At 45.2% G+C, this 14,082-nt stretch overlaps 1 protein-coding gene across 8 annotated transcripts in view; it reads left to right on the forward strand.

Annotated features, from left to right (window-relative positions):
- The first annotated feature begins 9,770 nt into the window (after positions 1 to 9,770).
- LRRC3B (leucine rich repeat containing 3B) overlaps positions 9,771 to 14,082 on the forward strand; it is a 90,305-nt gene continuing 85,993 nt past the window's right edge. For 3 of the 8 annotated variants that reach the window (XM_047738450.1, XM_047738467.1, XM_047738427.1), the window contains exon 1: positions 9,771 to 10,432. The gene's annotated coding sequence lies outside the window, so the exon portion shown is untranslated. The other 5 variants (XM_047738443.1, XM_047738433.1, XM_047738488.1 and 2 more) reach the window with 4 other exon arrangements.

Below are 14,082 nucleotides of genomic sequence, written 5' to 3' on the forward strand. Positions count from 1 at the left end.
TCTATTTTTATTGAACAACTGTCAGTAGCCCATGAAGCATTACCAACAACACTCCAAAAATAGAATGAAGGCAATTACCTCAGCAAAGATTAACGCAGAAAGTAAAGTTGCACTTATGTAATACTCCTTTTCCAGGCACTGAGACCAGCCTTCCGTTGCTTTCTCTGTGTTTCAGAATCGTAACAGAAAGCCACCATCCCCATCCATGCTGGAGGCATCCACTGTCCCCACAATTCCTTCTTCCTGTGTTCTGTAAATCTGTTCTCAGACCAGACACCAGAACAGAGGGCTGCTCCCAGGAATGATTTCCCATCAAGATGCTGTAAACAAATGAGAGATAATATTAGCTAACAACATATCAGCACTTGTCTAGTGTTTGGCAACTACTTGTCAGTAAACTTCAGGAAAATGGCTTGTGTTGTGGAGAATGTCAGTCCTAGGAGGAACTAAGAGTTACAGAAGAGATGATTTAGGCCAATCCTCTCATTTTATAAAGGAGACACTGACGCCTGGAGAATTAAATGGCTTGTCTGAGGCTTCCTTTGTCCCTTAAATCTAGAGAAAGGACAGAAACCCCAGCCTCCACTACAACAAGGGCATTTCCCCCCACGCCCTTGGCTTCTTACAAAGAAACAGGGACCATGGGTAAAGCTTCCTTGTCACATCCCTAACACCCCCAGTGGGTGGAGAAAACTTTAATACAAAAGAAGAAAATCAACCCCATAATTAGATACAGAACTGACTCCAGACCAGCCAGCAGAAATATTGTGCTGGCTTCCATAAGTGCTACAGAAGGAGGAAAGGAAAGCCTGCATCAGCAACTTGAGGCTTACATGTGGGTCTGATGGAATGATACCATTTCACAAAACACAAGTAACAACAAAAATAACTATGATGGGAGGCAAAAGAAACAAGAACAACTAATTGCTAAGGCGGGCCACTTTGGCATCCATTGTCAATGTCATCCAGCTTCTCTGCTCCCCCCCACCCAAATTTTTGGCATTGCAAAATGAGTTGGCTCATTATACCTGTTAAGTTGTAGTAATGAGAATGTTAACCTCTGATCACACCTTGTCAGGCCAAACCTCTTATCTGAAAAGTAACGAGGAGATAGGAGGATAACGGAGATAGTGGGGGAAAAAGGAGTGCCTGATACACACTGTCAATTCTGCCTTATGCTCCTAGGTCTCGATGTTAGTTAGAAAGAGAGAGAAGGGGGTGCCTGGGTGGCTCAGTGGGTTAAGCCACTGCCTTCGGCTCAGGTCATGATCTCAGGGTCCTGGGATCGAGCCCCGCATTGGGCTCTCTGCTCAGAAGGGAGCCTGCTTCCTCCTCTCTCTCTGCCTGCCTCTCTGCCTGCTTGTGATCTCTCTCTGTCAAATAAATAAATAAAATCTTAAAAAAAAAAAAGAAAGAGAGAGAGGTTATTTGCCAGATATAGTAGTGTTACAGACACTATCTCAGTTGATTTATGAGATGATTATCATAGTACTGTTCTCCCTTAAGGTAGGGAAACTGAGTTGGAGAAGTTTTGGAACCTGTCCAAATTTAGACCCAATTTTAAAAATTGTTTATTTTGAAATAGTTTTACTTCTATAAAAGAGTACAGGGACGCCTGGGTGGCTCAGTTTGGTAAGCGGCTGCCTTTGGCTCAGGTCATGATCCCAGCGTCCTGGGATCGAGTCCCACATCAGGCTCCTTGCTCGGCGGGGAACCTGCTTCTCCCTCTGCCTCTGCCTGCCACTTTGTCTGCCTGTGCTCGCTTGCTCTCTCTTCCTCTCTCTCTCTGATTAAAAAAAAAAAAAGAGTACAGAGCATTCTCATATACCTTTACCTAGTCTCCCCTCATGTCATAGGTTGCATCACGGTCTGGGCCTAACTTTGAGAGCTTTGTTGAGATATAATTCATATACCAAAAAAGTCACCTATTTAAAGTGTACCTTTCAATGGTTTTTAGTATATGAAGAGATATGGGCAACCACATCACTCTACTCAATTTTAGAACATTCTGATGGCCTCAGAAAGAAACCCTACACCCTTCAGCTGTCTCCTCCCTTCCCCACTCCCCTCCTCACACCCTAGACCTAAGCAACCACTAATCTATTTTATGTCTCTGCCGAACTCCTAGCCGTTGCGTATGAGTGGAATCATACGATATATGATTTGTGACTGTATTTTTTTACTTACCATAATGTTCTCAAGATCTATCTATGTTGTAACAAGTATGAATATTTCATGCCTTTTAAAAGTCAAATAATACTCTGTTCTCTGGCTATAACATATTTTCTCTATCCATTCATCAGTTGATGTTTATTTGGGTTGTTTCCACATGTTGGCTTTTATGAATCATGTGAGTCTAATCTTCATGGAATCAAAATGTCCACTAAATTGCCGATAAAGCTGATTGGAGAACATGAGTCTAGTTCTGTAAGGACCTGGGTAGTGTCCTAATACATTGCTCCTGAATTAAACTGACTCATCCATCCAGTTGCTAACTGAAGACGTTCCCGTGAAGGCAAGTCTTTTAAACCCATGCAAAGAGTAGTCCAAACATGCAAGTCCTGTGAACTTGCCCTCTTCAAAAGAGTTGAAGTAATAGACAGTGCTCAGTTTCTGCTTTCAAACTCATCAATCACATAATTTGATCCTCTCCATTAGGGATGAAGATTAAAGAGTCAGAGAGATGACTTAGCTTAGGCTAGCCCAGAAGTAGAACCTTGAGATAAATGTGAGAGTTTGAGTAGTTTATTTGGAAAGTTCTGGGAGACATCTAGGTAAGTGAGAAGGGAAGGGAAGGAAAGCACTAAAGGATTTGCTTTTGAGCAAATTAGTGTTATGGGTAATTGAGGCACAGTCACACTGAGGACCTCTCAGAGACAGTGTAGAATATTCCAGAGAGTCAAACCAGCAGAAGAGTAGTGTGTCGGGTATTTATCCATTATTCCCATTAGTCTTGGGCGTAAGGAATAAGGCCCCTAACACTTCCAGTGTTTCCCTTTAAGGGACCAGGAGTAGCGGGAGCTTGCAGTAAGAAGCTGTGGGATTAAGAACAGTGATGCCAAAGGGTTGCAGTGAAGCACCAGTAGCTATCAGGGATTGGGGGTGTAATGAAGTTCCCTTATGGGAAGATAGGGGAAATAAGAGGAGAGCCTCCATCCTGATCATGAGACTTTCTAAGCAGATTTTGGAGTACTGGAGGCGGCACTGTAGACATGTACTTATTTGTCTATAAAATGAGGACTTCGTCTGTGTTCACTAAATCCTTGATAATTAGAGCTGGAATTATACATAAAGCAATACTCCAGTCCAACACTATCCCCTTTAAGTTTATTGCTCCAGAAGAAATCTCTGCCCTATATGTTAATATGTGAGTGTGATATGTTAGAGAGAGCACACATTTTGGAGACTTATGCTCCTGAGTTCAAGTCCTGACCCTCAGCATATAGAATCTGCATGCAAACTGGAAAAAGTGTTTAATCTCAGAACAAGTTCTTTTCATCCCTAGTGGCCTCCCAACTCCACTCCAAGGTCTGGTAATAAACTAAATGATGGGTCTGATGAGAACATTGACTAGTTTATAGGGTGAGTTCAATAAGTAATAATTTTTCATATTTTTACTAGGAGTGAGGAAGAGATACAACAAATAAATGCATTAGCTCATTCAACAAATATATATCAAACCCCTAATATCTACAGAATTCTATTCTGGTTATCAGTGTACAGTGGTAAAAAAAAATCCAAATTTCTACTCTCATGAAGCCTACATGCTAGTAAATCACAAATACGGGGATCCTGCTTTTACATGACACATCCTATTTTTATTATCTGGAAAAATAGGGTTCCAATTCTATTATTCACTGGGCTTTTAACTTCTCAAAGTACAAGCCTCATCTCAAAGTGTCCCCAAGTGCTCTCTCTCCAACCTTTTAATTAAACATACTCTGAGAAGCATTTCTCAAATCTTTTTTGATGTTGCATTTGTTGGAATTTTTTTTTTTTTTGGTCCCAAGTGATGGGAACTAAATTTGAACTAGTTTAAGCAAAAAGGTGATTTCTTGAAAAGAGATGATGAATAAAAGAGAGGATGAATAAAGGCAGAGAAAAGCAGAGACATTCTGAACTCCCAAATGGCTGGACCCAGGGACTCAGACCCTACAAGGACTCACTCTGCCTCTCACCTCTGTCCCCTTGTGGCAGCTTCGTCATTCACGATGCAGTGTGGCCTTCTTCACATGGCAGATGTCATGCCATCTTCGAAGCGATAGTTTGCTTCTTGCAGTGTTAGCCATCAGAGAGATGAGCCCAGTCTTCCCAGTTTTCTTTCCCAAAATTCCCAGGAACAGACTGATAGCTCCATCTGCTAGGATTTCTCTATTGGATCACTCAGCTTTGTAGTTACCAGACATTTCCAACAGAAATTATATGGCTAGGAGACTAAGCGTGCAATCCTAGAATTTCCTAAGTACCCATACTACATATCAAGATGTAGAACCTCCACAAGGCTGATTGTCATATCATGGGTACCTTTCTGGCAGGAAGCTCATATAATAGCAGTTCTGAAAGCTAGAGAAATGAACAAACAACAGAGCCAAAAGAGGCCACATCTTATTCAGTCCACACAGGTGTCCATTAATAGAAATAAGCCAACAATGCATTACTTCTTGCAAATTTGTTGAGCATATTCAAAACAAACACATTAAAATGGATTATTTGCCATTTATGTGTCAGGGAAGTAATAATAATGTCTTTATTACACATATTAATGTTCTTGAGTACTTCCAAAGTACTGTGGAACTTCAAAACATTTTCTAGTTTCAGAGAATTAATTAGCTCCCCTGTGGAGCAGCTCACGAGCAATATTGCCATTTTGGAGATAGAATGAATTGGAAAGGCAAGGGGTGTTGAATTATTCATCTTTTCAATAAATACGTATAAGCACCCACTCCTTGCATGGCTCAGCTGACAGTGTGGGGGAATATGCTGATTGGAATAAAGTCTCTGCTCTCAAGGAACTTTAGTGCCCTACTATAAGTCTACTAAGAGGGGTGAACTTGTCAATAGCTAGCCTGAATATGAGTCAACATCAGGCCCAGATGAGATGGATAAACGTAAGAAATTAGAGGAAGCTATGAGATAGAGCTAGAAAAAAAGTTTAATTGCAGAGGCCTATGAAAATCATGATAGGGAAATTGGTCTTTACTATGTGGAACCATCATTAAATACACACACACACACACACACACACACAGAAGTTATGATGAATTTATAAATGGCTAGTCCTCCAATCCCTTTATTTTTATTAAACAATAAACCCATTTCTCCCATCTCCCCCAACCCCCAGCTCTGGCAACCACCAATCTGTTCATTGTACCTAAGGTTTTTTTGGTTTTTGTTTTTGGTTTTGTTTTGTTCCTTTAGATTCTACATAGAAGTGAAATCATACAGTGTTTGTCTTTCTCTGTGTGGTTTATTTCACCTAGCATAATACCTTCAAGTTCCACCCATGTTGTCACAAATGGCAGGATTTCCCTCTTTTTTAGGTTCAATAATATTCCAGTATGTGTGTGCACGCGCACACACGTGTGTGTGTGTGTGTTTCTTTATTCATTCATCCATCAGTAGACACTTAGGTTGTTTCCAAGTCTTGACTATTAGAAATAATGCTACAATAACATGAGGGTACAGCTATATTTTGAGATAGTGATTTTGTTTCCTTTGGATAAATACCCAGAAGTAGAATTGGTAGATCATGCAATAGTTCTATTTTTAATTATTTTTAGTAATCTCTATATCGTTTCCCATAGTGGGTGTACTAATTCACATTCCAAATGATCTCAGTAAATGGAAGAAAAATTGATCCATTTACCTAAATCGTCCAAAGGATGAGTTAGATTCACTGGTCTACACTGCCCAGTGAATTCTGGATTAATATTTATAATATTGTATAAAGACTAGATTGTTTGTGTAATGGGCAATGATTAACTGTTCAGGTTTTCACTATCCAGGCAAGTTCTGATTCCTATTGGGACTCTCTCTGTGAACTTTAATGCCACGAAGTGAGGAAATCTATGAGAAACTATGGAGAGATACGCATGGAGTGACCATGTGTAAACCGAGGTCCTTGACTCTCAGCTCCTGTTGAACAGCAACAGCCAGCAGAGACTGCTGGGTGTGTGAATGAGTCATTTGGGAAGCGAATCATCTTGTTCTGAATCCAGTGGCCCTAAGCTGACACTGACAGGGCCCGAAGTTAGACTTCCTTCCTGAGCCTTATCCAAATTCCAGATTCAGGCCAATAAAAGATTGTTGTTTTTTAAGCTAAGAAATTCTAGGGTGGTTTGTTGTTATGAAGAATAGTTCACTGGAACATGTTCCACAAAGGATTCAGGATATTAATGTCTTCTTGCCTTGATCCCATTCATTTAAGGTGCCCCAACTACTTGGATTTCAGAAAATCAACTCAGGTGGTCAGAGAAATGCATTTTTAAAGATTTTTTTTTTAAGATTTTATTTATTTATTCGTCAGAGAGAGAGAGAGAGAGAGCGAGCACAGGCAGACAGAGTGGCAGGCAGAGGCAGAGGGAGAAGCAGGCTCCCCACAGAACAAGGAGCCTGATGCGGGACTCGATCCCAGGACGCTGGGATCATGACCTGAGCCGAAAGCAGTGGCTTAACCAACTGAGCCACCCAGGCGTCCCGAGAAATGCATTTTTAATTTCTCTAGAGAGTTTCAAATGGAGAATACAATTCAAAATTCAAGGGATTTCCTTTATATGCAAACTTACTTGACTATATTGATTTTAAAACAATGCTTGCTCCTATTTCTAATGATAGTTAAACTGAAAAAACATGCAAATGATATTCTCTTGCACATTTTTGCAACATTTGTGACACACACAGTAAGTTTTACAAAAGCTCCACCTTTGGCCCAGAGGGGTCACTGCTATAGATGTGAAGGTTATTGAATCCCATGACCCTTCAATGTTAGGTTTCCTTCTTACTTCACTAATTAAGTTACAGATATAGCTTTTGATACCTTCTCTCTTCTCTTCTTCTTCTTCTTTTTTTTTTTTTTTTTGTAATGGGCTGTCAACACAAGTCAAGGATAATAACCAATCAGCTCCTGGTATTAAACAGCATATTTTGCTGAGCTGGATTTGACTCCTGGTTGCTACAAAACAAATCTAAGTTTATATCAGAGGTGACAAACTCCATGCCCTGTCGTTTATCCTTTTTATAGCATGGGCGACACCGATGGTGAGCAACTATTGTTGATGATTATGTGAGTCAACTAGAGCAAAAAACATCCAACTTTAGAGGTTTCCTGTGTCAATAGTTAGAAATCATTTGTTTTTAATTAAAAGAAAACTGAATTAAAAACAAATTCCTCTGCTTTTGATTATCCTATATTATTTAAAAGATACCTGTAATGCCTGTATTAACAGGGATATGCACTGTTAATACTGGAAAGTTTATTGCCTTTGACAAGAGCCTAAATATATGTAGGTATTTATATTATACATTTAATGATTTCCAAGAGAAAAACATATTGAGATTTTACCATGTAATAGGCACTGTAGTAAGTGTTTCACAAATACTATTTCTTGTAAAACACAGCACCATGAGCTAAATAACATCAACCATTCACACAGTTGAGGAATTCAAAGTTCAAGTCTAAGATCACATAACTATCAAGAAGAAACGTCTAGCTCCACACCTACATCTGTTGACTCCAGATATTAATTTTTATTATTGCATCTCTCATCTTGTGCATCTAATTTTTTTTTCCATCTAAAAGTGTAACTGTCATTGTTGACAGTATTCACTCATTCACTTACAACTACGGTTTAATGTCTGACCAGTATCCCACTTATAGACTTACAAAATATTTCACCGTTTCTATCCTGTTAGACATTTCCACTTGGTTTTGTGTATTTTCAGTTTTTCACTAGAATTAAACAACACCGCAATGAATACCCTTGTAGATAAATCTTACTGTAGATCCTTATTTATCCCTAACGATGAATTTCTAGGAGTAGAGTCTTAGGGACAGTGGCATGCAAAAATTTCATGCTTTCAAGAATAACATGATATTTCCCTTCAGAAAAATTATACCAAATTACATACCTGCCATCCATATGTACCTGTGTCTGGGTCCTAAAACTTCACTTAAAAAAACAATAAGCAAAACTTAAGCTACAAAAAAACACAAAATTTCCAATCACAGTATCATCTTAGAAACATAGTGGTCATTTTCTCTGATCTCCTACCCATTCTGGACCCTTTTCATAAAGCATCCCTGATCTAGGGTATCCATCCTACAATGGTTAGGAAGTGGGCCCCCAAAATTAAGAACAATTTTAAATATCCCTAAACTCCACAGAACATTTCTCACCTCTCAAGAATGAAATACTGTCCAAACTATTCTAAAATGCATCCACAAGGAGACCCTCATTGGAAATGAAGACACCTTGACAGGCTTTCAACATACTTGACACAGGTCTTGAAATGATCAAAGAGGTTTTGGTCATTCTCCACCTGGAAGGGGTTTGCTCTAGGTGTTGGCAGCTGAGTACGAATCTCTTGCTCTATGCATTTGTCCAACAGCTTAGTTTCCCTTGCTTCTGGGAATTCAGCAAACAGAGGTGGGCTTGTAAGTAGAAGAAGAAAATTGTTTAGAAACACAAATGAATTACATAGTTTTACATTACTAGGTCAGGAGAGCTGTGAGTAGAACTCTATATGTGTCCTCCCCTGCCCCAAACTCTTAAAAATTTCATCACCCAAGTTCCTTTAATTCTGGAGACACTAGGATTTAGATGTGTTTAAAGGAGAAAACAACCTTCAATTGGTTAAGCTTTCCTTGAATACCCATTAGCTACATACAAAGCAAGGCTGGATGTTGCAGGGGAATCCTGAAAAAGGAGAAAAAAAAGGTGAGTAAAGCAATAGAAGTCTATAAAAAAATCTATAGTATGTGAATTCTGCAAGTGATTGGCAAGTAGGATAGTGACAGCAAAGAGAAGGAGAGAAGTAATTCTGCCTAGAGTAAGAGGTTAGGGCTGTAGAAATGGGCTGTCAAAGAAGATGGTATCTGTAGATGCTGGAAAACAGGTTCATCTGGCCCAAATTTCTTGTTTGTTTGTTTATTCATTTATTTATTTAGGAGCAGATCTGATGAATAATTTAAATCATGACATAAAACTTCTAAAAGCAGTAATTTGCTTTAATCTTAACAAACACGCACACACACACACACATACTTTCTTAGGGTCTATATACACTATACACTCCATTTTGGCTGTAAATTCAGAGTCATCCCTGCAATGGGAAGGCAAATTCAATTCTCCTTGCACCTTCTGCTTTAAGAAACTGGACTGGTTGGGGGTGGGGATGAGGGGCCACAACTCATCCCCAAAACTTTGGGCTTCAGGAGCTGCAGGGGATCATTCTGGTATTAGATCATGGAGCCTTGGACGGGTATATCTCACTTTAGTCATCTTACCCCAGAACAGCCTAATACAGTACTTGGCACCCAGTAGACATTCATTTGTCAAATAGATTTTAAGCATCCGCCTTTTCCCCATTAGAGGACAATCAACCCATCACCATGTTACGCTGCTTCTGCCAGTTTTATTCAGCTCTGATCTCAGTAGTTAGAAAAACAGGAGAAAGAATGGGGCCATAGCTTCCTGAGAGTGGAGCTATGCACCGGCGGGGCGGGCGGGAGGTTGGAGGGGGGGGGGTGTTGGTTGCGAGGAAGGCAGGCAAGGGAGGCGGAGGGAGCGAATACTCCCACCTCAGCTCATCTCCTCCAGCAGTAAACGCTCAACCCCCGCCCTCCCTCTCCATTCCGGACCCTCCACCCGGGTGGCGACAGGGCAGCGCGGGCGAGGCGGCGGCAGGTCTCCGACTGTCACGTTCATTCCTTGCTGCTTTTCCAGTCCCCTGCCTCCTCGCCCCTCCTCCCTCATCCCCAGCCCGGGTTTGGAGGCGATTCCCCTCTAGTGACTGAGACGATCGCATCTGGGCGAGCGGCGCTTCGCCTCCCTCTCGTCTTTGTCTCCTCCTCCTGCGAGGCTCCGGGGCCGGACGCAGGGTCTGCAGCAGCCGCCGCAGAAGCGGGAGCCCAGCGGTGCTCTGCACGGCCGCCCGGGGCCGCACCCTTGCTCGGCGGAGGCGCCGGAGGACGCCAGCTAGCCACGCACTGCCCGCGTCCCGCGCTCCAGCCGCCGCGCACTAACGCCGCCGCGGAGACCCGGAACGAGCCCTCCCAGCCGGCAGGGTTCGGGGTGGGCAGCCGGGCTCGAAGCGGGGTGGGAAGAGCGGCCGCTGCAGTTCTGGCAGCGCACACCCCCAGGCATACGCATCCAACGCCTCCTCCCTGCGCCACGAGGATGGAGCAGCCACCCCGGCCCGGGACTGGCGCAAGGTAAGGTGCAGCCGCCTGTTGCTTTTCGCAAAGCGCGGTGTCGTCCCTCTGACCGGGTGCCTAGGCCCTCCCTTCCGTAACAAGTAGAGGAGAACTATCACTCTAGGTCAGAGCCATGTCCAAACCCCCGGCCCCCTTGGCGCCGACCCTGGAAGAGACCCCTCCTGGTGAGGGGGGAGTCGACCCTCTGTTCGCGTGCAGTCGGCTGCGGTTCAATAGTCTGCAAACTTTTGTGCCCCCCTCCCTGCGCGGTGCTCACCCCGTGCTGTGCAAGTTGCACGTCTAGTTCTCGCGTGCGCCCTTCCCCCAGTCCTCCCCCACTACCACCCCCGGACGTTTGCATCTGCCCATTTCTCTCTCGGTGTTCTTGCTAGTCGACTTTTCACTCTCTGCAGCTCCCGCTAGGGAGGCGAGGGTTTGGGACCCAGCAGTGCTCATCCTGCCTGTGGGGGTTGGATAGGACCAGAGATAATGAAATAGGAGGGGTGGGAAGTGGGGATAGGAGGAAGGCTGCGGTTACCCTTGGGGCTCAGTCTAGCACGGCAGGAGCCGGTCCATCCTTGCGAATGCCATCCCCAACTCGGTAATGAAACCCTTGGAGTGGCTTGCGGCTGTGTGCCGCGGGAACGGCAAGTGCAGATCCGGGTGGGTTGAAGTAAGTCATCTGGGGAGGGAAATGTTGCTGGAGGGGTGGGGGAAGAAACCGAGGGTCGGGGGTAGATCGGGTAGAATCGGTACCAAAGGGCTCTGCTTTTAAAGTGGGCGAGGGGCCAGCCCCGAACCGTCACCTGACGTGCAGGAAAAGGGATTTGAGTCTGGAGGGCTCTGGCTCGGGTGTGTAAATACAGATGGGGGAGGAGCTGGGCACCTGGGGAGGCGCAGAGAGCCAGAATGGAGCCCCGGAATGCCAGGGCCCGAGGGGGACTTGGGGAGGCAGGCTTCTGGGTGCCTGGGATGGGGCGATCTTCCTTTCCAGGAGAAACAAACCTCCAGGCGAGATTCTGAATGCGTTGGCATCTTAGGCGGTGACTGAGTGGTCGGATCATGGACCAGGGATGCCTTTCCTGGCTCTAAGAGGACTGTCGTCCCCTCCTTTCTCCGGCACCCAGTTATACACCCTTCCACCTCCGCAGCCGGGTCCGTAGACCCACGCCCATCTTCCCTGCCCGGCGCTCGGAGTCAAAGAGGTCTGCACAGCCGCAGCGTGGGAAGGGGATTCCTGGCCCCCCGGGGAGGCGTGTGTGCGGGGTAGGGGGGAGTCCCCAGCGCCTGGCGAGTAGGCAGGGGTTTGAAACGTTTGGAGGAGAGCGCAGGGGCGGAGGCTGCAGTGAGAGCCACCTCCCCCCCGCCCCGCCCCTCTGCAAATCGCACCTGGGCGGAGCGAGGGAGTGGGGGAGTCCCACGCTGCTCCCGGAGGTTCCAGAGCGCAGAGCTGGAGGGCCTGTGGGGCAGGCAAGGGGGTGTGGGCATCAGGTGAGGGAAGACTTGGCTTCAGGCTCCGGGCGCTAGGGCCGAGGTGGGTCTATCCACCTTTGGACACTACGTAGATCCTTCTGGTTGTTCCAGACGCTTTGGTGGATGCGGGAAGGCGAGGTTCTTTTCCTCCTTTGCACCCCAGCAATCTGGAATGGAAGACCATCTGCGGGAGGGGACCTAGATTGCTGTTGCAAAGAACGGGCAGTCCCCGGGCTCCGTTTGTCCAGCTGGGGAACAGACTGGGCTACCAAAGGCCTGGAAGCACCTCTTTTAACCCTTCTCTCTCTGGGGAGGTGCACGCCCCTTTCCAAGCAGCGCCTTTGGCTGAGAGTCTGGTTCCCAGTTCCTACTGGCCCATAGAAGAATTTGGAGGTTGCGTGGGTTCTGGAGCTGTTGAAAACCCTCTGGCCCTGCCTGCTCGGCCTCCCACGTGCAGGCGTTTAGGGGCACAGCCTTCTCTGCGACCGCCCTGTATAAGTCTGCTGCTCTCCTGGAATCAGCGGGGAGAGAGCAGAGCTCAGCGCAGTCCCCTTTTCTGGGCCCGGCGCCTTGGCCAGACCCTTCCGGAAGAGACGTCGACTCCTCAGGGCTCCGCGGAGGAATCCTGAGGTCGGTCACCCCCCTCCTGGGGCACCCCTGGAGCAGCGAGCTCCCAGTCTCCCCACGGCAAGCTTCAGAGCCCCAAGGAGCGGGACGGGGATTCCCTCAGCGCAGACTCCGGGTGCAGCTCCTGAGCACAAAGGCCACACCCTCACAGGCCAGGCATCGCGGGGGATAGAGAATTGGCTTCTGCCGAATTACCTGGATACCTGAGGTAGGATCCCAGAACTAAGTCCCTCATCCCGGGAGAGCTAGCTTCGGACACCCCAGGGTCCATTTCTTTCCGGATGCTTATTACCTGGGTTTGTGCTCAGACCACTTCCCTTTGCCCATAGAAACAGGTTGGAGCAGGTCCTTCTTGTAACTCTTGAAGGGAGACTTGGACTCCTCACCAAAGTGTCCCTGCTCGCCCCCTCCACCGCTGCTGCGCTACCCGAGACAGGTAGCAGTCATAATCAGCGCTAAATTTATTGAGCTCTTACTCTTTGCCAGGCACGATTTGTGATATTTTGCGTGAACTGTTTTTGGTTTTACTCTTAAAACAACCCTGGACGGCAAAGTCTAGGTTTTTTTTCCCGTTTTGTGGGGAAGAAAACTAAGCTACGGAGAAATTAAGTTATTTGCTCCTTGTCGTCCAGCCAATAAGTGGTGAAACTGGTTAGTTCTTGTGGGTAGAGAACACTGGGTGTGCCCCCCAAGTTCTCAGCCCCATTTGGTACTAAAGTTCCTTTGTCCATGAGAGAGTATGGGTGAGGTCTCCAGCCCTTTACTCCAAGCCCCAGGGGCATACTGTGTAAGTGTCTGTCCTTGCCTGTGATGATGGGGAGACTCATGGTGCATATTTGATCCTCTGGAGTCTGTTGAAGTGCATCTTGGTAGGACGAGATCCTGGTACTGGAAGTAAATTAGGGAATTGTCTACTGGCAATGGACTTCTTTTCTGGAACTTTTGGTAGACATTCCCTTTTTAAATATGAAGAGAAATGGCATGATGGGGGAGATTCAAAGTTGTGGGGAGATTCTGTAGTCACAAACTGTAGGCATTTTTTTTGGGGGGGGCAAATGAGTACCTTTTTAGTGATTGAATCACAGAATATTAGAGCTAACGGGACCTCAGAGAGCACTGCTCCCAGTCTCCAGGCAGGAGATTCAGTGATGTGCTCAAGGCTGCTCAGTGTGTTCCCACCATAACTAGTACTAGAAGCATTGTCTTCTGATTCTTGGTCAAAATAAACTGTATTGATGCAAAATAGATTATATTCACTGCTGTTGTTTTTCATTATCTTAAAATTAATTAGGGAAAAACTTGTCTATTAAAAAAAGTTCACTTCTCTATTTTTCATCAATGCCTCAGTCTGCATAAGCAGCAAAAGTAACGATCATATAATGGATAAACCATCACAAATGTGCCTCATTTGCAAAAAATTGTAACCCAATACTTATACACCTTCTGATTAACAGAATCTAACTAACCATGCAAACCTTTAGGTGACTCTAAATAAAATTAAATGGATTTTCAATCATTTTAGCAGTCTTTTTGTCAAGTTGAATAGCTCTGTCTGGCCTCATGCCCAC

Source organism: Lutra lutra, chromosome 1 (genome assembly GCF_902655055.1).
Source record: "Lutra lutra chromosome 1, mLutLut1.2, whole genome shotgun sequence".
Lineage (NCBI taxonomy): Eukaryota > Metazoa > Chordata > Mammalia > Carnivora > Mustelidae > Lutra > Lutra lutra.